The 22967-nt window shown below is 38.0% G+C and overlaps 1 long non-coding RNA gene across 3 annotated transcripts; it reads left to right on the top strand.

Annotated features, from left to right (window-relative positions):
• Positions 1-4799: 4799 nt before the first annotated feature.
• On the top strand, positions 4800-20732 carry LOC140528688 (uncharacterized). Of its 3 annotated transcripts, XR_011975264.1 has the most exons (5): positions 4801-5330; positions 5474-5553; positions 6650-6723; positions 9486-11149; positions 20391-20732. It is a non-coding gene; the product is annotated as an uncharacterized lncRNA (long non-coding RNA). The 3 variants fall into 3 exon arrangements; XR_011975266.1 differs by lacking the exon at positions 6650-6723 and having other exon boundaries at positions 4800-5330; positions 9471-11149; XR_011975265.1 differs by lacking the exon at positions 6650-6723 and having other exon boundaries at positions 4802-5330.
• Positions 20733-22967: the final 2235 nt, after the last annotated feature.

Below are 22967 nucleotides of genomic sequence, written 5' to 3'. Positions count from 1 at the left end.
AGGGACATACCATGGGTATATGATCTTTGTTGTTCAGTCATTTTCAGTCATGTTCAATTCTTTGTGATCCCTTTTAGGGTTTTCTTAGCAAAGATACTGAAGTGGTTTGCCATTTCCTTTTCCAGCTCATTTTACAGAACCAGAACAACAAAGTGGCCATATAAATGTCTGCTCTCATCTTACAGGCATGTCGCGTAAGGATCAAATAACGTGATATAGGAAATGATGATTTGAAAAATTACTATCATTGTTGACCTATAGAAACAGCAAAGTGATACAGCAGAGTGAGCTCTGGGCTTGGAGTCAGGAAGACCTGCATTGAAATTCTGCTTTAGATCGTTACTAGCTGTGTGAACCTAAGCAAATCATTTAAACCTCAGTCTGATTCAGTTTCCTTATCTGTCAAATGAGCACAATAATTGTATCTACCCTAATGGGTTGTTGTGAAGATTAAATGATATAATATACATAAAATGGTCTGAAAACTTTAAAGCCCTATATAAATGCTAGCTACAATTATAGTAAGACAGCTAGGTAGCGCAGTGGAAAGAGTGTGGAATCTGGAATCAGAAAGACTCATCTCCATGAATTCAAATCCAACCTCAGATATTTATTAGCTGAGTGACTCTGGGCAAGTCAATTAACCTTTTTGCCTCAGTTTCCCCATCTATAAAAGGAGCTGGAGAAGAAAATGACAAACCACTCTACTACTTTTGTCAAGAAAACTGCAAAAGAGGTCATGAAGATGATAGGTGCAGGACATGACTGAAAAACAAGAATTACAGCAAGAGAATTATAGCAGAGAACAGCTTCTGAAGGGTTTCTAAAACAAAGAATAAAAAAGAGGGAGCATTACAAAATCTTGTTTCTACAAATTTTAGCATAATGATCATAGAATTACTACCCCAAATACCCAAAAGGGATGCTGTACTATAAGGGAAGTCTGAGAATTTATTAATTACCCAACAGTCAAACAAATTTTCCTGAACTCACTGAACCAAGATGGCAGAGTAAAAATAGGAACTTGCTTCAGTTCTCTCTCAAACCCTGCAAAATACCTGTAAAAATGACTCTAAACAAATTCTGGAGCTGCAGAACCCACAGAATGATGGATTGAAGCAAATCTCCAGCCCAAGATAGTCTGGAAGGTCAATGGGAAGTGTCTATAGCACTGGGCTGGGAGTGGTGGACAGTCTAGTTTCTGCTGCACTGGCACAGACAGAGCCTGAGCTGGCCTCAGGTGATTGAATCACTGGCAACTGGGGCAGTTTCCAGACTTCTCAATCCTAAAACACCAAGGATCACTTGGAAAATCAATAGGAAAAGACTGCTGGATCTGTGTGAGAGAGTTGAGTGGTCAGGCCCCAGGCTCAGAGCAGCAGAGGAGCCTGCAGCAGCCACAGCAGCAGTAGCAATGGTAGTGGCTATTTCTGGAGCTTTAGGCCCACAGATTGTGGGGGGATCAAGTAGCTGATAGTACATCCCGCCACCCCCACTGGAAGCAAAGAACTACCCTGACAAAGAGCTCAAAAGTCAAGTAATTGGCTGGGGAAATAAGCAAACTCCAGGAAAACAATCAGACTATGTAATCTTACTTTGGTGAAAGGAGGACCAAAACATACAAAAAGAAGAAGACAACAAAGTCAAATCCCCTACATCCAAAGTCTCCAAGAAAAATATTGATTAGTCTCAGGCCTTTGAAGAGATCAAAAAGGATTTTGAAAATCAAGTAAGAGAAGTGGAGGAAAAATTTGGAAGAGAAATGAGAGAGATGCAAGAAAATCAAGAAAAACAAGTCAACTGCTTGCTAGCGGGGACCCAAAAATGCTGAAGAAAGTAACACTTTAAAAAATATACTAATTCAAATAGCAAAAGAGGTCCAAAAAGCCAATGAGGAGAAGAATGCCTTAAAAAGCAGAATTGGCCAAATGGAAAAGGAGGTCAAAAATTTCACTGAAGAAAATAATTCCTTAAAAATTAGAATGGAGCGGATGGAAGCTAATAACTTTATAAGAAGTCAACAAATTATAAAACAAAACCAAAAGAATGAAAAAATAGAAGATGATATGAAATATCTCATTGGAAAAATCACTGACCTGTAAAAGATCCAGGAGAGATAATTTAAAAATTATTGAACTACCTGAAAGCCATGATCAAAAAAAAGAACATAGACATTATCTTTCAAGTTACTATCAAGGAAAACTGCCCTGATATTCTAGATCCAGAGGATAAAATAGAAATGGAAAGAATCCACTCATCACCTCCTGAAAGAGATTTCAAAAGAAAAACTCCTAGGAATATTGTAGTCAAAATTCAAAGTTCCCAGGTCAAGAAGAAAATATTGCAAGCAGGTTGAAAGAAACAATTCTACTATTTTGGAAACATGATCATGGTAACACAAGATCTAACAGATTCTACATTAAGGGACAGAAGGGGTTGGAATACGATATTCTAAGGAGCTAGAATTAAAAACAAAAATCACCTACCCAACAAAACTGAGTATAATACTTCAGGGGGGAAAATGGACATTCAACGAAATAGAGGATTTTCAAGCATTCTTGAAGAAAAGATCAGAGGTGAATAGAAAATTTGACTTTCAAATGCAATAATCAAGAGAAGCACGAAAAGGTAAATAGGAAAGAGAAATCATAAGGGACTTACTAATGTTGAACTTTTTACATTACTACATGGAAAGATAATATTTGTAACTGAGTTTTCTCAGTATTAGGGTAGTTGGAGGGATTGTATATTATGCATACACACATACACACATATACATATACATAGATGGAGGAGGGGCACAGGGTGAGTTGAATATAAATGGATGATATCTAAAAAGAAATTAATGGATGAGAGAGGAATATATTGGAAGAAGGATAAAGGGAGAAATAGAATGGGATAAATTATCTCCCACATGCAAGAGGCAAGGAAAAGCTTTTACAATGGAGGGGAAGAGGGGAGAAGTGAGAGAGAATGATTGACTCTTACTCCCACTGGATTTGGCTTAAGGAGGGAATAACATGAACACTCAATTGAGTATCTTACCCTACAGGAAAGTAGGGAAGAAGGGGATGGGGGGGGAGGAATGATTGAAGGGAGGGCAAATGGGAGGAAGAGTAATTAGAAATAAACACTTTTGAGGAGGGTCACAGTCAAAGAGAGAATAGAATAAATGGGAGGCAGGATAGGATGAAAGGAAATATAGTTAGTCTTTCACAACATAACTGTTATAGAAGCGTTTTACATGACTACACATGTATAGCCTATATTGAATTGCTTGTCTTCTCAATGGGGGTGGGTGGGGAGTGAGGAAGGTAGAGAATTTGGAACTCAAAGTTTTAAAAATGAATGTTAAAAATTGTTTTTACATGCAACTGGGAGATACGATATACAAGCAATGGGGTATAGAAATTTACAAGAAAATAGAGGGGAAGGGGATAAGAGAGGGGGTGTAATAGAAGAGAAGGCAGATTGGGGGAAGGGGTAATCAGAATTTATGCTGTCCTTGGGTGGGGGAGGTTGAGAGATGGGAAGAAAATTCAGAACTCAAAATCTTGTGGGAGTGAATATTGAAAACTAAAAATAAAGTAATTAAATCTAAAAATAAAATAAATATTTATTGACTCATCAAGAAGGGAAAGTTGTACTCAAAGGCATAGTAAAGATAATAATACTGAATTTTTTTCCTGAACCACAAGTTTGACCAAGTTACTCTAATGTCAAAAAACCTTTGGGGGAATCCATATTTCTCTAGGATTAATTAATCCTCCAACTCAAATACCACCTGCAAACTCCTCAGGTTGATTTTTAAAGCCCTCCAACATTTGCCTACAGCCTACCTTTCCAGAGCTATTCACATGATTCATCTTCATATAGGCTATGTTCTAGTCATACTGGCCAACTGCCAACCTCTGAATCTGTGCCTTTGCTTAGATGGATCCCCTATGCCTGGACTTCCTCCCTCCTCACTTCTACCTTTTAGAATCCTTAGCACCTTTCAAGGATCGTCTCAGGAACCTCCTCTTCCAGGAAGCGCTTCCCAGTTATCCAGAGTTTTAGTGTTCACTCCCCTCTCTCCTCAAATTGTCTTGTACTTACTTATTTTCTTAAAATAATGTGTATATGTGGTAAACTATCCCCCTAGTAGAATGTAAACCTCTTGAAGGCAGACACTGCTTTGTTTTAAATTTTTTTAATCTATGGAACTTTTAATTAATGGAATAAAGCAAGCATTTTCATAACAGTGTAATAAAAATATGATTGTGCATGAAACTGCAAATCTACTTTGTACAACTTGCTATCCCTTTCAAATATGCAGCAAAATTATTATGTAAATTTCTTTTTTTCTATCCTCTCCCACCCTGTCATAGAGATGGCCACCATTAGACACAAATAGGTGTGTGTATATGTGTGTGTGTATATGTGTGTGTGCGTATGTGTGTGTGTGTTTACAGAAATATATATATATATATACACACATATATGTAAGTATGCATAGGTAAAATTATTCTTTACATACTTCTACTTACCGGTTCTTTCTCTGGATACAGATGGCATCTTTCTTCATATGCCCTTTGTAGTGAATTTGGGTATTCGTAATGGTTAAAATGACTTATTCACTGAGAGTCATTCTTTAAACAATATTGCTGTTAACCTATACAATGTTTTCTTGGTTCTACTCATTTCACTCTCCATTATTTCATGCAAGTCTTTCTATGTTTTTCTAAAATCGTTGAGTTCATCATTTCTTATAAAACCATAGTATTCTATCACAATCATATACCACAACTTGTTTAGCCATTCCCCAGTTGATGGGCATCCCTGCAATTTCCAGTTCTTTTACCACCACAAAGAAAGCTGCTATCGCACTGCTTTTTTAAAAATTCATTAGCATCTTAAATTGTTTGAGGGGATTTTCTGGGAATTCCCTATCCTAATATAATCACAGTCCAGTCTGTATCCTCTCCCTATCCTAGGAGGTCTTCTTCATCCTGAAAAGCAACTTGGAGCATCTTTGTTTTTCTATGCCAAGCATTCCATTTGTCAATAACACCGGACGTGCAATGTTTGTGGTTGGTTTAGGATTGTTCACACCCATTGTCTGGGGCTCCAGTCTATCCTGAAGGATAAAGACAGACATTGCCTGAGGCTAAGAAAAAACCCAAAGCTCGAGGTAAAACTGCTAGAGGAGTGAATAAATTTAATGAAACAATTTGTCTGGTACTAAAGGACAATTGGGCTTCTGTGGAGTCTACATGAAATCCTGAAAATAAGGGTCATAAAGTAAACCAGGATATCCCCAGATCTGCACTCATTGTTGCCTCTGACAGGTAAGCCAAAGTCTATTAAAATCTGTTCTCTTGGGGAAAAGGGCAGTTTATGGTGAGAGACACTGCCAAAACAGCCCAGAAAGTCTTTATTGCAGGAGTCCCACTTCAAAGTCCTGTAACTTCAAATTTTGTTTTTGCTACAGCATTCAATCCAGAGAGGACACAGAGCTCAACGACTGAAATTCCTCTTTTGGAAATAAGAAGAATTGAACATCTGTTAAAGGTTAGGGTCAAACATATAAATGGGGAGGGGGAGCAAGAATGAGTGCATTGAGCCACTGCATCTGTGACGTCAATGGCTGGTGGGTTTGGACAGATTCTGCTCTCATGTATCAGTCAGGGACCTATTAATGTTATCCAGCACTGCTGTGTTTATGTGGAAAATGCAAGGCCAGGAAGTCTCCCTTCATTGTGAAATGAACACTGTAGAGAGTAGTTTATTCTTCAGGAGCCTCTCTGTCTCTGCCTCTCCTTCTCTCTCCCTCTCTCCCTCTCTCTCTCTCTCTCTCTCTCTCTCTCTCTCTCTCTCTCTCTCTCTCTCTCTCTCTCTCTCTCTGTTTCCTTGTCTCTGTGTCTGTTTCTATCTCTGTCTCTGTGTGTGTCTCTCTGTCTCTGTTTATCTGTGTCTCTGTCTGTCTTTGTCTCTCTGTCTGCTTCTGTGTGTCTCTCTATGTCTCTGTGTCTCTATCTCTGTCACTATGTGTCTCTCTGTCTCTCACTCTCTCTGTTTCTGTCTCTCTTCTTTCTCTCCAATTATCTCTGCAAGTCTCTCACTGTCTCTACAACTATGTCTTTTCTGTGTGTGTATATATGTTTGTGTATCTGTCTGTCTAGTGTTTTTTGTGTATCTGTCTCCCTGAGTCTCTCAGCATCTCTGATATTGTCTCCTGGGTATCCCTTTCTTATTCTGTCTCATTGAGTAGCCATTTTTCTGTGTCTTTCATGTTCATTACTCCCTGGATCTACACAACTGGCTCTGCTTCTGGTCTCTCAGGTTCATTCTGTCTCATCATGTGCTTACTCAAAGTCTCTCTGCGTCTCTGGTTCTGTGTCCCTTTATGTCTCCTGTTTCTTGGTATTTATGTCTCTGTCTCTTTGTAATCTGAAGCTCATTCTGGATCTTTGTGTATTTGTCTCTCTGTACCTCTTTAGATATGTCTTTCAGCATCTCATTCAGTGTGCCTACCTTCTTCTGTCTCTCTGCATCTATCTATATGTTTCTTTGCTATCCCTACATAGTTCTGTCTTTGGAAGTCTATATTAATGCCCTTGCTTCCACATGTAACTGGTTTTCTCTTGTCTCCTGTTTGTTCTCCTAGAGGCAGCTAGGTACCACAGTGGACTGAGCAGTGGGCCTGGAGTATGGAAGAGCTGAGTTCAAATACAGCCTCAGGTGCTTACTAGCTGACCCCAAATGAGTCACTTTTTAAAAAATTGCAGTCTAATTCAGTTTCCTTATCTGTAGAATGGGAATTATATTAGCACCTACCATCCGGAATTGCTGTGAAGATAAAATAGTATTTCTAAAGTGCTTAGTACCTGGCTAAGTAGGAGCTTAATAAATATTTATTTCCTTCTTTGCTTCCTTCCTTCTTTCATTTTAATGTTCCACAACATGCTTTCAGTCACAGACACCCAGAGCCAACAGGGTTTTCATTCACTTCTCTCCCAAGCCCCAAAGATCTTCCCTAATTTTCTCCAAGCACATCTATGGCTAGTCATCCAAACAGAATGAGAAAGAGACATAACTTGGCATCAAAGGAAGGAAAGCTATATTAGTCTCTTTTTTCTCCTCAAGTAGTATTGAATTTATTCATTAAAATTATTAATAAATCATATATAAAAGTTACATATAGATTTCATAAAAATAAAATTATACATTTACATATATTAATAGAGATTAATAATTAACTATATTAATTAATAATTAACTATAATTCATTAATTCATTATTCATTAATAATTAACTATATTAATTAATAATTAACTATAAATTATATTATTAATTAAATTATATTAATTATAAATCATTGATACAGGAGAATATGCTCAGGACCTTTCTGCATTAGTCCCTCATCCCAAATTAAAATCTATAGCTTGGACAAGGCCACCTGCTTGTTCTTACATTCTTTATTCCAGGCAAGCCTGGAATAGCACAGGTCACCAGGAGCACAGCAATAAGTTGGGGATGAGGCAGTTCACAGTAAAGGAGCACTCTCCTTGGATGCACAGCAAATTTCAACTCCCACACTCACTTCTGTACTTCCCCCTTTTCCCAGCCTCTTAGGGTCATTTTGGGACTAGAATTTTAAGGGAACTTGAGTCTTGGAAAGGGAAAGAGAGTAAAGAAGGGAGGAGTCCAGTTTTAAAAATGTTTTTTAATACCAAGCTGGGCCAAGCACAGATTAGGCAGGCTAACCTGCCAGAAAAACAAACTGTCCTCAAATCTAAAATTTTTTGGAGTATCTTGTCTTTGGGATTTTTATGTGTCACAGATGACTGGGTTAGCAATCTAAAAAAGGTACACAAGGTTCTCTTTAGGAGAGAGGTTTGTTTTATACATACATACATACATACATACATACATACATACACATACACACACATACCTACATGTATGTTTATATATTTGTGTATTATATGTGTGTTATATATATAACATACAAGAGGTACACCAAAAAATACATAAAAAGCAAAAAGAAGTACACAAAAGACATGAGTCTCTTTAGGAAATAACTATACAGATGTTGCCTTATATCCTTTGCTTATTCTCATATACAATGTTACAGAAATAGCAGTCAGAAATCCTGAATTCAGATTTATTAGTCATGTGACTTTTAATGAGTTATTTAGCCATTTGGAACCTCAGTTTGATATGTAAAATTAGTAATAATACAGGCATTACCTGCCTCACTTGGGTTGTTTTAAGGATCCAGCGTGCCTGTGAAAGCATTCTTTAAATAGCACACAGCTACTCGACTGAACCTTTCTAAGTAGGAACAGACAGGAGAGTTCCCAGATCAATTTGATAAGTTAAATTCAATGAGTTTACTGAGTGTGGCCCTTTGTTTTGCAAGGGAGCATGGGATTTGGTTTCTCCTCAGCTCAATTAATCACAGATGACAAGGTGTTAACACCTAAAGATTCCTTAAGAAATGTGAATACCTTCCTTCCTCTGGGTGAACTGAAAGAGACAATGCACCAGTGATCCTTAAAAGATAATTTGAGAAAACAGTTCAACTTTGGTTGGTAGAATCTGGTAGAATCTGTAATAAAGGCGCAATCTTGCCCTCTGAGAAGAAATTGATGGGGGGTACAGAGGAAGGTGGATTTTCTTCCCCTCCTCTCTCCTACATTAGTACTGAAATACTCACACAGAATAGGACACCTAATAAAGCCAGTAGAGTGTCCATTCGAGATGGATATCTTCTGGGCAAAAAGCTTTGCTGCTAGACATTCCCTCCAGCACATTCCTCCCAACTTGTGGTTGGAGTTCCCAGGGTAATCCCCACAGGTTCTGGAATAGCCTATGGGTTTGTTCTTCTAAGACTTTGGTTTATGAGTCCCCATCAGTGTGCTTCCCATTAACTGTAATCAGTAAGCATCATAATCAACTCTTACCAAAAGCATCTACTAAAATGGCATTATTTTGGCATACTAAGCATACTTTAGCATATTAGGAACACTAGCTATAAACAATCAGACCCAGAAACCTGAGACACACTGTCCTACAAAATATATGCAGCATCTATGAGAATGTTGGTTGTAATTTTGGAGTACAACACATATAGTAAATTGGACACATGTAGAGGAAAGGCACACATATGGGAAATTGATGTGACCAAAGCAACTCAAAACTCTAGTACAGCTGAGCTTCAAAGTCTTTCTATTTCTGATTTATACACTACTCCCACTCAGTATAGCCTGTATGCTGGACAGGTTGTGTCAATGCTAGATGAGACTTACTTCTCATAAGAAACTTTCTTTCTCATAAGAAAAATTTTCTGACATTTTTACTTGGTAGTTTGCTATTCTAGATATCTCAGGCTTTCTCCTCCAGCTTCAAGCTCAGATAGAATCATCTGAGAGGTAACTACTGTGATCTTTCATAAAGTGCAGAGATTGACTGAAATCTCTCAGCTCTTCTCCCTCTAGGTCCAGTTTCAAAACTCAAGCAAGAAGAAAGAGAGCAGAAGTTTAGACTTTCCTTCCAAACTGGCTCACCAGCTGCTGAATAGGGTATATCCTTTTGAATGAGTATCTCCAAGCTAGACATCGTGGCTGATGGTAAGAGTTCTCCATCCTAACCTGTTCCCTCAGGGTGCCAGGTACTTCCCCCACTGCAGGTTCCAGTTAAAACTAACTTCAAACTGACTCTCAAACTATCTTTTAAGAACTACTATGCGAACATGGACATTTTCCATTAACCAATAGGATACTCCTTCCAGTTCATAAAAGGAGCAATATTAATGCCTTATTAATACATTAACACCTCCTCATGCAAAACTATGTTAATGGAACTGGTGGGAAACAAAATCCCTCACATGCTCCCTCAATTGAAGTTGAAAGGTATTTGGGGTGGGGAATATTTGCCCTTCCACCTTACAAATTGGCTTTCAGAGATTTGAGCTACTGATGTTCCCTTGACTGAGACTCAAGAGATAGACTCTGGTAAGAAGAAAGCTGGACCTTTCATTGTCTTTCTGATCAAGCTATGAACATATAATTATTCTAATGAGTTATTTGAGTGTTTCTGAATTTACTCATTAGACTCAAAGTGTCCTTTGAATGTCATGCATTTTTCATAGTAGAAGAAATAAAGACTGTCCCTAATGAGATACTCTTATTATTTGTTGAATGTCATTGAGGTTTAATACATTGAGTACTTTTGTGGGAAGATAACTTCTGCTAGGGACACTAGAAATAAACTATAATTAAGCTTTTGCTATTGTTGTTGTTGAGATTTCCCTGGAGTGTGTTTATTCCAAGGTAAGGGCAAAGAGCCAAAGAAAAATGGCGGCTAGCCTGGGGAATCAAACATAGTCTCTAGCAACTCCAAGTTTGAAGGCCGAAGTTAGAGGATGACAATGAATTTTGCCTTTAGTTAAAACAAATACCTTCCCCAGATTTTATATGTGCATATGGGAGATATACCTAGTCTGGCTGGAGCCAGTAGGATTATTGAGTATAATTATTGAGTTTGGGGTCTGCAATTGTTTAAGACCAATGTTGTTTGAAAAGAGATAATAGAAGCATTTAACTCTGACCATTAAGTTCTCAGGGAAGGGAAAAATTGTGAAAATTTCAGAAGGGAGTCTGGGACAGCTATTAGAGTCCCAAAGGAGTCAAAGGCTTTAAGAGCAGAAAACAATGGAGAAAGAGAACATGGATGAGTTGCTGGAGATCAAAAGGGCTGAGCTAATCAGTCTGTTAGAGAAGTATTAAAGGCAGGCACCAATGAGTTGTAAGTAGAAATGAAGTCACTATTTACTGGGGGATCATAGATTAAGATCTAGAAGGTACCACTGAGTCCATTGAGTTCAACTTCCTCTTCTTCAGATGAGGAACTGAGGACCAGATTGGTGAAGTGCCTTGCCCAAAGTCACATAGCAAAATAATGGAAGAGCCAGGATTTGAACACAGATCTTCCAACTCCTAAGTTAACATTCTTTTCCACTCTGACTTCCCAGATAGTCAGTCCTAGAGATGTGAGGTTTTTTAAATTACATTTTCTTTTCTTTTCAGATCCATACTCTCCCTCCCTCTTCCCTCAACCTCCATTGAGAAGACCAGTGCAACAAAACCCAATAAAGACATGTGTAAGTATGTGAGATATAGATTATATATGGTATATATAATATACATAGATGTATATGTATTATATACATGTATACATTGCATATATAAATACTCCTCAGTCTATATATACACATGTATGTTTTATATGTACACAATACATACATGTACCTATAAAGTCTATATGCATGTGTATGCTGTGTATATTATATATACACATACACATGCATGCCTATATACACATGTCCCCCAGTCTATAATACATATATATTGACATATAAATATATGCCCACTTACACCAGATATACATACATACATCTATATACATTTATGTAAATATACATGCATGTATGAGTGTTGTATACATACACATGCATTCATATACACACATGTGACTTAGTCTATACACAACCAGGTACTTCTCGATGTATTATGCACATGGATATATACATTGCATGTGCATGTGTGCTTTGTGGTGCCTTATGCAACATATATGTATCATCTATTCCTATACATGTGCGTGTATATATGTACACATTTGTATCTTGACCTATATATATACAATATACATATATATACATGCATACATATTTGTGTCTCGGTCTATGTGTACATGGACATGTATGCATGCATGTACACACCTATATACAAATACATACATATTTCTCAGCCCAATATATACACACTAATACATGTATGTATATAACACATATCCTAGTCTATACTCTGAGTCCATCACCATTCTATCAAGAGGTGGGTAGAGTGTTTCCTTTGGAGTCCCCTGGAATTGTGGTTGGTCACTGTGTTGATCAACATTCCTAAATCTTTCAAAGTTGTTTGAAGCTCAAGATTTCCATTCAAGGTGGTCTGTGCCTGGATAGGACGAGAGGTTAGCTAATTCTAGAGTTCAGAATATGAGATAAGCCACTGAGTAAGGGTTTAAGTTGAACAGCTTTAACACGTAGCTCAGCAAAAGCCTCAGAGCCCAGATACAGACACACACACGAACACGAACACACACATACACACACACACACACACACACACACACCCCTATTTTTCTAATGACCAAGAAAGCTTGAGAAGGATAACTCTATAGGAGCCTAGGTGGAATTTGGGTACATTGAGAAGCAAGGAGAGTGATTTTCAGAGTGGGCAGAAGGAAAGTCATACAAATGGAAGATTAGGCAAACAGGGAAGATCTGTAAGAAACTGAATAAATTCACACCAAGAGACTTGTATAAGTGACACTCTAACTTCCTTATCTGTCTATAGTTTGTGTCTTGTGTGTAGGGGTCATAGAACTAGAATCCAGAAAAGCCAAAAATGTCCTGGCAGTTAGTTAATGGATTTCTAGGCAAGCAAGGACTGTATCTGGGATATTAAATAAGACCAAGAGAAGCATGAAAGTACCATAGGTAAAGGCAGGCAAGGCAAGGTCTAGAATTGAAATACTAACAGTTGGCAAGAGTGTCATTGGAGGAAAGGACAGGCTTGATGAGTTCTGTCATAGGTGAGAGGCTGCTTATCCTTCACCTTGGTTCAGATTTCCTGCTGAGAACTGACAGCCCTGGGCCACAGGGGTCTACTGAAGCCGGAAGGCAGTCAGAAGCCTAGAGATAAGCCCTGCCTTCACTACAAGCTGGGACAGAGAAAGTAGAATGGCTTTATGTGATTTCCCTACTCTTTCTACAATGGACTTGAAATATTGGTGCAAATAGGTGCTTCCCTTCTATTCCCTGCCCAAAAGATGAGCAGCTGCCATTACTGGCCAACAAAGAGGGAACTGAGGGCAATAGCTTCCAGTTACGTATAAATCATCCACTGAGAATCCCCAACTGGTCACTGAGCCAAAGAAACGATGGCATCCAGTGTCCTAACTGGCACAGCCATCAACCTGTCAGTAAAGGTTTATTAATCACCTGCTATATGCCGAACACTGTGCTGGGTACTGAGGACAAATACAATGAACTGAAGAAAACAATAAACAAAAGACAACATAGGTATGGGCTGAAATCCCCATAGGCGAATGATTTAACAGAGTAGAAAAGTAAAACCCTGATCTACCCTAACATAATGGCAGTGGGGTCAGCTCCTCCCTATGTGGAGGGTGGACTCAATTAGACTTGTATCAGGGGACCCCTGGCTGCCTTTGTCTCCAGTGTGTTTCTACCTCCTTTAGCATCAACCTTGTTGATGCTAAACCAAATCTAAACCAAATCTAAAGATTTGGAACGGATATCTTCCCCTTCCCCAGCATCTGAACAACAATGGGGAGAGAGAGACTAAGCAATAAATGAGAACAGAAGAGTCGGTATCATAGACAGACCACCAGAAAGATCAGGCTTGGCTGTTTGATTGGACAGTGCCAGCAGAGGTGAAATGCCACATGACTCATTTGAAGCCTTGCAAAAATTCTTTGATATCCCAACAAGGTTTGAATATTAATTAGCCTCCCAGTAACAAGTTAAGACACTGAATCCCATCTAAATCGTATTGTTAATGCACACTGTAATTCTTATATGCTTATCATTGCTTTGTGGAAATAAATACCTAATTCATATTGTGCATTGAGTAATTCTTTTGTTATCCTCTTTTTCACATTAAAATAACAATTTAGATCCAAAAGTACATTGTCTCTGGAGTAGTCAATAGGTATTTTTTTAATTTATCAGACTTCCCCAGAGATGAACCCAGGCAAAGAATGGTGGCTAAGTAAAAACCAGAATCTTGTGAAGATCACTAAGCAGAAAACTCTATGCTCTATGCTAGAGTAGACTGGGAAACAAGTCAAGAAAGACTTAAAAAAAAAAGATGTCCAAGCCAAAAAGAGACTTGTGGAAAGTATTTTTGGTACTTCCCATGATAAGAAAGAGGAAAATAGGAAAAAAAAATGACCAGGGAAACAGCAAATGGATAACATAGCAGGGCAGAGAAAACAGAGGCAGAAAAAGTCAAGTTTCTTTTTGGTAAGAAGTTTTAAAGAATCAAAAGGTTAACTTTTTTCAGAAAAGAAATGAGGTAAGGAAAACATAAGAAAGAATCATTAATAAACTGAGATCTATGACAAACTGGATGGAAGAAAACAGGAAACAGAATTCTAGATTTAGGGGAAGAAATTAGGCAGAAACACAAAGATAAAAGCTAATTCCCATGAAAATCCTTGTAAATCTGCCTAGATATGTAGAAACACCAAGAAAAAGATAGGGACCAGAACTGGGAGTTAGTTCATTGATCCTGAGAACTCCTGAATAAGAAAACTCCTACCAATACAAGTCAGTATCTTCTCTCCAAATTATAGTATTAGAGGGCTGCTTAGGGCCTCAGAAATTAAATGACTTGCCCAGGGTCAAATAGTTTAGAGATGTCACAGACTGAACTTAAACCCGGGTATTCCAAGCTCTAAAACCAACTCTACCCACTATGCTACACTGTCTCTCAGAAACATTAGAAAAGGTAAAACCAAAAACAAAGAATAACAAAGAAAAACCTTCTGAGTCATTCTCCAAAGAAAACAGGGGAAAGATGACATCCTCGAACTAGGAACATAAAATCTTCAAACTGAAAATGATTTAAGTGAAAAGAAGAACTTCAAGACACTTTTGAAAACATGCATGCACACACACACACACACACACACACACACACATACTTAGCTTTCATGGTTGTTCACAACCTAACACTCACAGACAATGGGCATACTGAATACACCGATAAAGAAACTCAACAATATGTTCAGTAAATTACATCTGAGACCTGCTTTATAGGTATGTGTTCTACCTGCCCATTGTACTCTTCCATAGAAATAGCCCATCCCATAGACCCCATCATTTACCTTATCTCTGCCTCATTGGACATCCCAGAGAATTGACAGCTATTGACTTTAGCTCCTTAGGAATAATTCCTCACAATAATATTTTGGGGAATCCAAAAGCATTTCTATCATGCCCACAAAAGATGAAAAGGACTGACAGAAGAATATGACATTTTGATAGAACTTGGAAGGGTTAGTCTCACTGTATTGCTTTCATTTAGCAGCTTATGACGGTCCAAGGTTCTGGATGATGAAGGGTTCTGATTGAGCCCTTCCCAAATGCCAACTCAAAAGATGTGGCCAAACATATTTCTTATTGTAACCTCATGGGAACAGTAGCCTCTGAGAAAAAGGTGAGGACTTATACATACACAGTACATGTCTAAACAAGGAGTATAAGAATTATTCACTCTGTAATAACTGGTCCATCATTCTTTAGCTTCACCTTAGAGCTGAATATTCTCCATTGCACTGAAAATGATCATTTCCATCTTGAATGTATTTTGCTCTTCAATATTACTAAAAAAAAAACACATACAGTTGAAACAATGAGATTAGAGATAGAGTTTATACAAGAATGAGGATCTACCCACTTCCTTGATTAACCACCCCTGACAAAGATCTAATGATCTAATAGCACTTCATTTGATCTATTTCATAAAGTTTCTCCTTCAGTTACATGATAGCCAATAATAAGAAAAAAGCAACTTTGACTGTCGCTTACCTGGGAAAGCAGTGTACTGGTAAGCCAAGCCTTTAGCTTGATAGGAGCACACACACACACACACACACACACACACACACACACACACACACACACACACACACACACACACACACACACACACACCCCAGTAAAACAACTAGCCAAGTCATTAAGGAAGCTCCACAATTGAAAATCAGTTTAAGCTACCCACAGAGTTTTAAATTCAGAACCTTCTACAAACAATCCACATATCCATACACCTCCCGCCCCCCAAAAAACAATGAAATATATTCAAGAATAAATAAAAGTAATTAATTTTGTAGAGGAGACCATTAAACAACTAGAGTGATCAGAAAAAGGTTTCTGTAGAAGACAGTATCAGAGCTATTAAGGAATGCCAGAGAATCCATACAAAGACATAGGCTGGGAGATGAAACATCAGGTATAATAAAACAACATTGGCTAGAAAATAGATTTAGGGACTGGAAGCAATATACAATTGGTGTGGAAAGATAAATTCCATCAAAACATTTCCTTAACATTCTATAGTATGTTTAAGCCAGACATTCTACTAGAAAGCAGAAAAGGAACCATATACACCAAAGTATTCATAGAAACATTTTTTTTTGGTAACAAAAATTGGGAAACAAAGCAGAAGCCCATCAGATTGTAAACAGTTTTGAAAATGGGCATATGAATGAATATTGAGAAGACTGGCATGAAGTGGTACAGAGTGAACTAAGCACTATTAGGAAAGGAAAACATACAATGACTAAAATGAAGTAAATATATTAGGCACTGGAATAAAAGTGAACTTTGGAGAAAATGTGTGTAAGCATCTCACTCCTTGCAATAGAGAGGTAGGGGATTATGAACACAATATATTGCCTACACTCTTGGATGCCATCATTATCAATTGGTTTGCTTCACTGGTTTTCTTCATTATAAATGTGGCCCGGGACTTGAGCCTAAGTTTTTACATAAGACTTTCCTCATTGCTAGAGAGAATGATAACTCATCACTTTGAACCTACAAGAAGGGTGGAATTGGAAAGAGCTTGGAAGATGAGAGTTGCTCTTCTGGCATTTGGCTTCAAGAGAGGACATACTACCCTGTTCTTGGCTCTCATTAACTCCACCTCTCATGAAGGTACAGAATGGACAGGCAGCATCCTCTCCACTAATGAGGAAAGTCTTATGCAAATACCTAGACTTGAGCCCTGAATTACATAAGAGAAGGTCATTTTTGGTATGTGAAAGGAGAGTGTGTATTCTGGATGTGAAATACAAGGCATCAATGAAACATTAAAAACAGCAATCACCCTATTCCAGTTTTCCCTCAACAAATTGTAATACAAGGTTTTTACACAGTAGTAAGAGAAGATGGAAGAATCTGGACACAATTTTTCCACTGCCAATCACTATTGTACCATGTGCTAACTTATCCCAAAATAGCCTAGAAGAACTTGAGGCTATTTTCAGCATGTTAGCCTTTGGTTCAATAAAAGGAATCCTCTTTGGTACAAAGTGTATGACCTCCATGTAGATCCTCAGCCATCAATGTTTCTTTGGAACCCATATTACAGATAAAAACACACTACTGCCAACATCAATATGGGCCAAGAGAGTATCATGATAGGTACGATATCAGTCTTTAATGGTATAAAACAGGGCTACGTCTTAGCATGGCTCCTTTGTGTTCCATAACTGAATAACTTGCAACCGTTATTAAATGAACTGTATATAGAGATAGATTTCTGAGATAGGAAATAGGAAAACAAATATCCTCCTTTAATTTACGTATCCAGTTGGAGGACTTTCCTTTCTTTCTGCTTTCTCTAGACTGCCTTAGGAGAATGAGAACTCGAAGAATTATTAAAAATGCAGTCCCAGCTTAAGATAGTACCAATAAAGACATCTGCCCAATTTGGTAACTAATATAGGTCACTGACAGCTTAGATTATTTAAATAATGCCACTCAGTTGCATTAGGTGAGTCAATTATAAAACAATTAGGGTGCTTTGTTGGACCTTGGACAGTATTTCTCTAAGTGTGAAATGCCCAACCCTCATATCAGAGATGAAAAAGACATTGAACTTTTTGGTTTTGGTTTTTCATTTTGTTTTGTTTTGTTTTTTTATCATTCTATACTAGTGTGGAGTCAGTAATGGGTTCCTTGATGATAAGAAAAATAAAATAAAGTATCACTAGACAACAGAAATGCATTTGAAAATCTAGCATAAATTTATATTCAAAGTTCTAGAAACATAGTATTGTTTCTGAATTTTATTAAAATAACATACAAAATATTTTGTCTGTGATATGAACAAATGGGGAAATTGATTTAAAATTACATTAAAAAGCAAGAACCAGACAGTCATGCCCTCTTCCTCCATTACTATTTAATTTAACAATGGGAATACTAGACTAGAGTCCATTAAAAATTAATGAAAAATCAAAAGTATGGGATTATAGAGAACAAAATTCAAAGTTCTATTTTTCGACAGAAAAGTAAGTCCACTAAACAAAAAATCTTTAACATAGAAGAAAAAGCTCTTTAAATATCTGGAATCCTCCACACCTCAGAATGCTGAGGAAATTTATAGAGCAGTCTCCAAGTACATTACAAAATATTAGGAATACAAGCATGTTAAAAACAACAATTTGGTCTTGAGTTAATAAGTTGAGTGTAAGCACAACTGTTACTTAGAAACAATTCAACTTTTTCTGTGTTTCCTATGAAATCCACATAAGTTGGTAGAATTTTTAAAATAGAATTGAACAAAACAGAAATTTAGTTAATTAGGCAAAATGAAAAGACCAAAGTAAAGAGAAAATCACTGATGGAAACAAAGAGAAAGTTGGTTCTTCTCAATTTTCAACTTAAGTTATAAAGTAACCAGTCTTAGAGCCATGTGGTGTCCAGAACAAAATGGGCGAGGACTGGGGGAGGGGGGGGGGCAGAGAAATGAATTAGATATTTCATTACTACAGGATTAGGGAACCTGCTGCCTCTGGGCCACAAAAGTCTGCAAAGTTTGGATTCAATCAAAAGGTTGCACTTGAGGTCCTAAAGGGCCACATGTGGACTTGAGGCCACAGGTTTCTCACCCTTGCTTTGAAGGATCTACATTTCTAATTTCATTTTTGAGAAAGACTCTCATAAAGATTATTTAAAATAGCTAACCTATTGATAGGGTCAGCTAGATGGCAGACGAAAGAGATTGCCAGGCGGGAAGTCAGTAAGACTCCTCTTCTTTAGTTCAAATCCAGCCTCAGACACTTCCTAACTGTGTGACTCTGGGCAAATCAATCCTGTTTGCCTCAGTTTCCTCATTTGTAAAATGAACTAGAGAAGGAAATGGCAAACTATTCCATTATCTTTACCAAAAAAAAAACCTCAAATGGGATCAAGAAGAGTTGAACATGACTAAAAAATGACTATATAACACAGTTTTAAAAAATTATAAAAATGTTAGTGATTCTCTCCCATTAACATAAGCATTCAGGAATATAAATTGATTTCTGTGTACTGCTTTAGCTGTATCCCATAACCCAATATTTCCCATTCTTCAGACTTGCACCAAATGTTCCCAGTCTAGAAAACTTTTACTGTCTAAAATGTTTACTTCTTAAAACCAATAAACCTAAAAATGTCATTTTTCCTTCACTTCTTCCTTTTATGACTTTGTCATTCAGCCCCCAGCTTCTTTCCTTTCTAGTTCTTTGATCACACCAGTCCCTCCCAAGTGTCTGAGACTCCCCTCGTTAAGCCTACAGAGGGCAGAGGGTCTGCAACAGAGATTTCCAATGTTTTCCCCATATGTCATATGGTTTGGAAACACCAATCTCCACCACTCTGACCCACCTAGGGGGATTGCTCAGAAATAACCAGATGTCTTCTCATGCTCTGCTAAGACTGGTGAGGTCTTACAAACTCAGCTTCAGAATACTCTTCCTCACAACTCCAACCCTCTCTATCCCTTAACTTATTATTTAACATTTGCAATCATGTCTCCGATATAGCTGATCCTGTCTGCTCTTCCCCCCTTACTCCCTTAACAATATCATTCTCCTATTTTGGATGACCTGAATTGGTTTGATTCACTTTCATCTGACATTTGACAAGGAAAAGTGTGGAAGGGGGAAGGGGAGGGAACAAGGGTTTATTAAGCACCTACTATATCCTAGGTACTGTGCTAAGTGCTTTGTAAACATTATTTCATTTGCTCCTCACTACAACTCTGGGAGGTAGGTGCTGAGGAACCACCACACTCTGATATTACCTACTATCTCTTCATCTGAGCTCTGCGCCTCCCTCCATGCACATACACATATTTCTCAGGGCTGTAGAGATAGTTGAAGTCTCAATTCTACCTCCATAATAGATCTCATACCCATCCCTCCACAAAGTCACCACCCTAGTTCAGACCCTCATCATATAGACTACTTGGTTTCCCTGACTGTTCCCATCCATACTTCTCACAGCTGAGTAATATCACTAAATCACAGCCCTGACACGTCACTTCCCTGATCAAGAAACTCTGATAGCTCCCTCTTGTTTCCAAGATAAAATAGAAATTCTTCTGTTTGACTATTAAAGTCCTTTATAACTTGGCTCCAACCTACTTTTCCAGGATTATTGACTATTATTCCCCTTCAAGTACTCTATGTTCCTGTAGAACTGACCTACTCATACTTCCCCATATATGACGTTCCATTGGCCATCTCATGCCTTTTCATAGGATATCCGCCCTGCCGGGAAGGCTCTATCCCTTCGCCTTTGTCCTCACAGAAGAGCTAACTGAAAAGCTCAGCTGCTGTCACCTGCTCCAAGAAACCTAGTCCGATTCCTCTAGATGCCAGTGCCCACCCTCACAAAATGACTGTTTATATTGTATGTTTAATTTTTGGTGAACATTTTGTCCCTCCCTCCCCCTTCCCCCATTATAATGTTAGTCTCTTGAAGGGAAAGACTGTTTTCATTTTTTCTTTGTGTCTCCAGGAACTGGTACAGAGTCTGCACAAAGCAGGCACTTAAAAATGCTTGTTGGATTAAACTGAACTGAATTAAACTGAGAACCACCCTTCTGTCTCCTGTTTCAGATCCATTCTCAAAAAGAGTAGAGAAATAAAGGGATATGGATAGAGACAGAGATGACATAGATAGATTATACAGCTCTAGATATAGAATAGATATAGACATGGGCATGAACAAGACAAAGATATAGATATGACAATAGATATCAAAATACACGGTGTCCCAAAAGTCTCAGTGAAGTTTTAAGCTTTAACAGTCTCATATGTTTATATGTATGTGTATACTTATACATGCACAGATACATCTTCATAGATGTGTACATAAATATATATATTATGTATTAAACATTTGTAGATGCATTTCTAAAAACCAGAGGCGGGGAGCCTGTGACCTCAAGGCCTATATGTGGCCTTCTAGGTCCTTGGGCATGGCCCTTTGAGTCCAAGTTTTATAGAACAAATCATTTTATTAAGGGGATTTGTTCTGTGAAGCTTGGATTCAGTCAAATGGTCCAAATTTGAGGACCTAGAGGGACACATGTAGGCTTGAGGCTCCAGGTTCCCCACTCCTGGTTTATACGTATACATGTAAATGCACATACGTATACATATGCACAAAATATACATACGGGTGATTCTTGTCATACACAGTAGTCAAGTTCTATAAAGCCATCAGAAACACCGAATTGTTATTTGGTCATATCTGATTCTTTACGACCCTAATCTGGGGTTTTCTGGGCAAAAATACTGGAGTGATTTGCCATTTCCTTCTCCAGCTCATTTTACAGATGAGAAAACTGAGGCAAACAGGGTTAAGTGACTTGTCCATGGTCACATGACGAGTGAGTATCTGACATTACGTTCGCATTCAGGTCTTCCTGACTGCAGGCCCTGTGCTCTATCCACTGTACCACATAGCTGAACCATTGCTCCTAGGGAAAATACAAGGTTAGCTTTCTGAGACACTCTGGTCACAACATTTACTTTAGTGCTATCCAGAGTGGACTCATATGAACATTAGCAAATTGCCTCTTCCTTTTTCTGAATACACCATACTGCTGATTTATTAACACTGAACTCACAGCCAGCAGCACCATAACGCGTGCCTAAACAAAGTTTGTCTAACATGCATATTTTCTTGATAAGTCATAGCACAGATTTCTTGCACTTAGGAACACTGGACAGCATTTCAACACTACACTTGGGGACCATTTTAACAGCAAAATCACCAAGAAAAATGGAGAAAATGTTGCACTAAGTAGGCAGTGAAAAGAATACTTGTTTATAGTATGAGAGCTGAAACAGAATGAAAGAGTGTCACCTTTTACAACCTTGGCTGAGAACATTCACATTGGGCGACAAATTTTTTGTCATTCTGTCCATGTCCTCACATGATCAGAAAGATACCACAAGTGTAGGCATACCTCCTTTTGTTGTATTTCACTTTATCAGCTTCACAGATACTACATTTTTACAAACTGAAGGTTTGTGGCAGCCCTGCTTTGAGGAAGTCTGTTGGAGTCATTTTTCCAACAGCTTGTGCTCATACTATGTCACATTTTGGTCATTCTCAAAATATTTCAGACTTTCTCATTATTCTATCTGTTACAGTGATCTGTGATCAGTGATCTTTGACGTCACTATTGTAATTGTTTTGGGGTGCTATAAGCCATGCCCATAAAGACAGTGAACTTAATGGATAAATGTTATATGTGTTCTCTCTGTTCCACCAACCAGCTGTTCCCTCATCTCCTCCTCCTCAGGCCTCTGTAATCCCTGAGACAAAATAATACTGAAATTAGGTCACTTAATAACCCTAGGATGGCCTCTTAGTGTTCAAAGTGAAAGGAAGAATCAATTCAAGCAGCAAACTTCATTTTTGCCTTATTTTAAGGAATTGGAACAACCATCCCAACCCTCAGTAATCACCACCCTGATCAGTCAGCAGCCATCAACATTGAGGCAAGACCCTCCACTGGCAAAAAAGATTATAACTTACTAACTAGTACTTTTTAGCAATAAAGTATTTTTAATTAAGGTACGTACGTTGTTTTTTAGACATAATACTATTGCATAGTTAATAGACTACAGTATAATATAAACATAACTTTTATATGTACTGGGAAACCAAAGGAATGGCATGACTCAGTGTTGTTACATTCATTTTATTGTGGTAATCTGGAACTGAACTTGCAATATCTCCAAAGTTTGCCCGTACTTGTAAATTTTGGCAAGTAGGTGAATCTGTGAATACGGAATCCATGAAGAATGAGGTTCTACCG

This window comes from Notamacropus eugenii, chromosome 2 (assembly GCF_028372415.1).
Source record: "Notamacropus eugenii isolate mMacEug1 chromosome 2, mMacEug1.pri_v2, whole genome shotgun sequence".
NCBI lineage: Eukaryota > Metazoa > Chordata > Mammalia > Diprotodontia > Macropodidae > Notamacropus > Notamacropus eugenii.
This window is presented reverse-complemented; position numbering and strand designations above follow the sequence as displayed.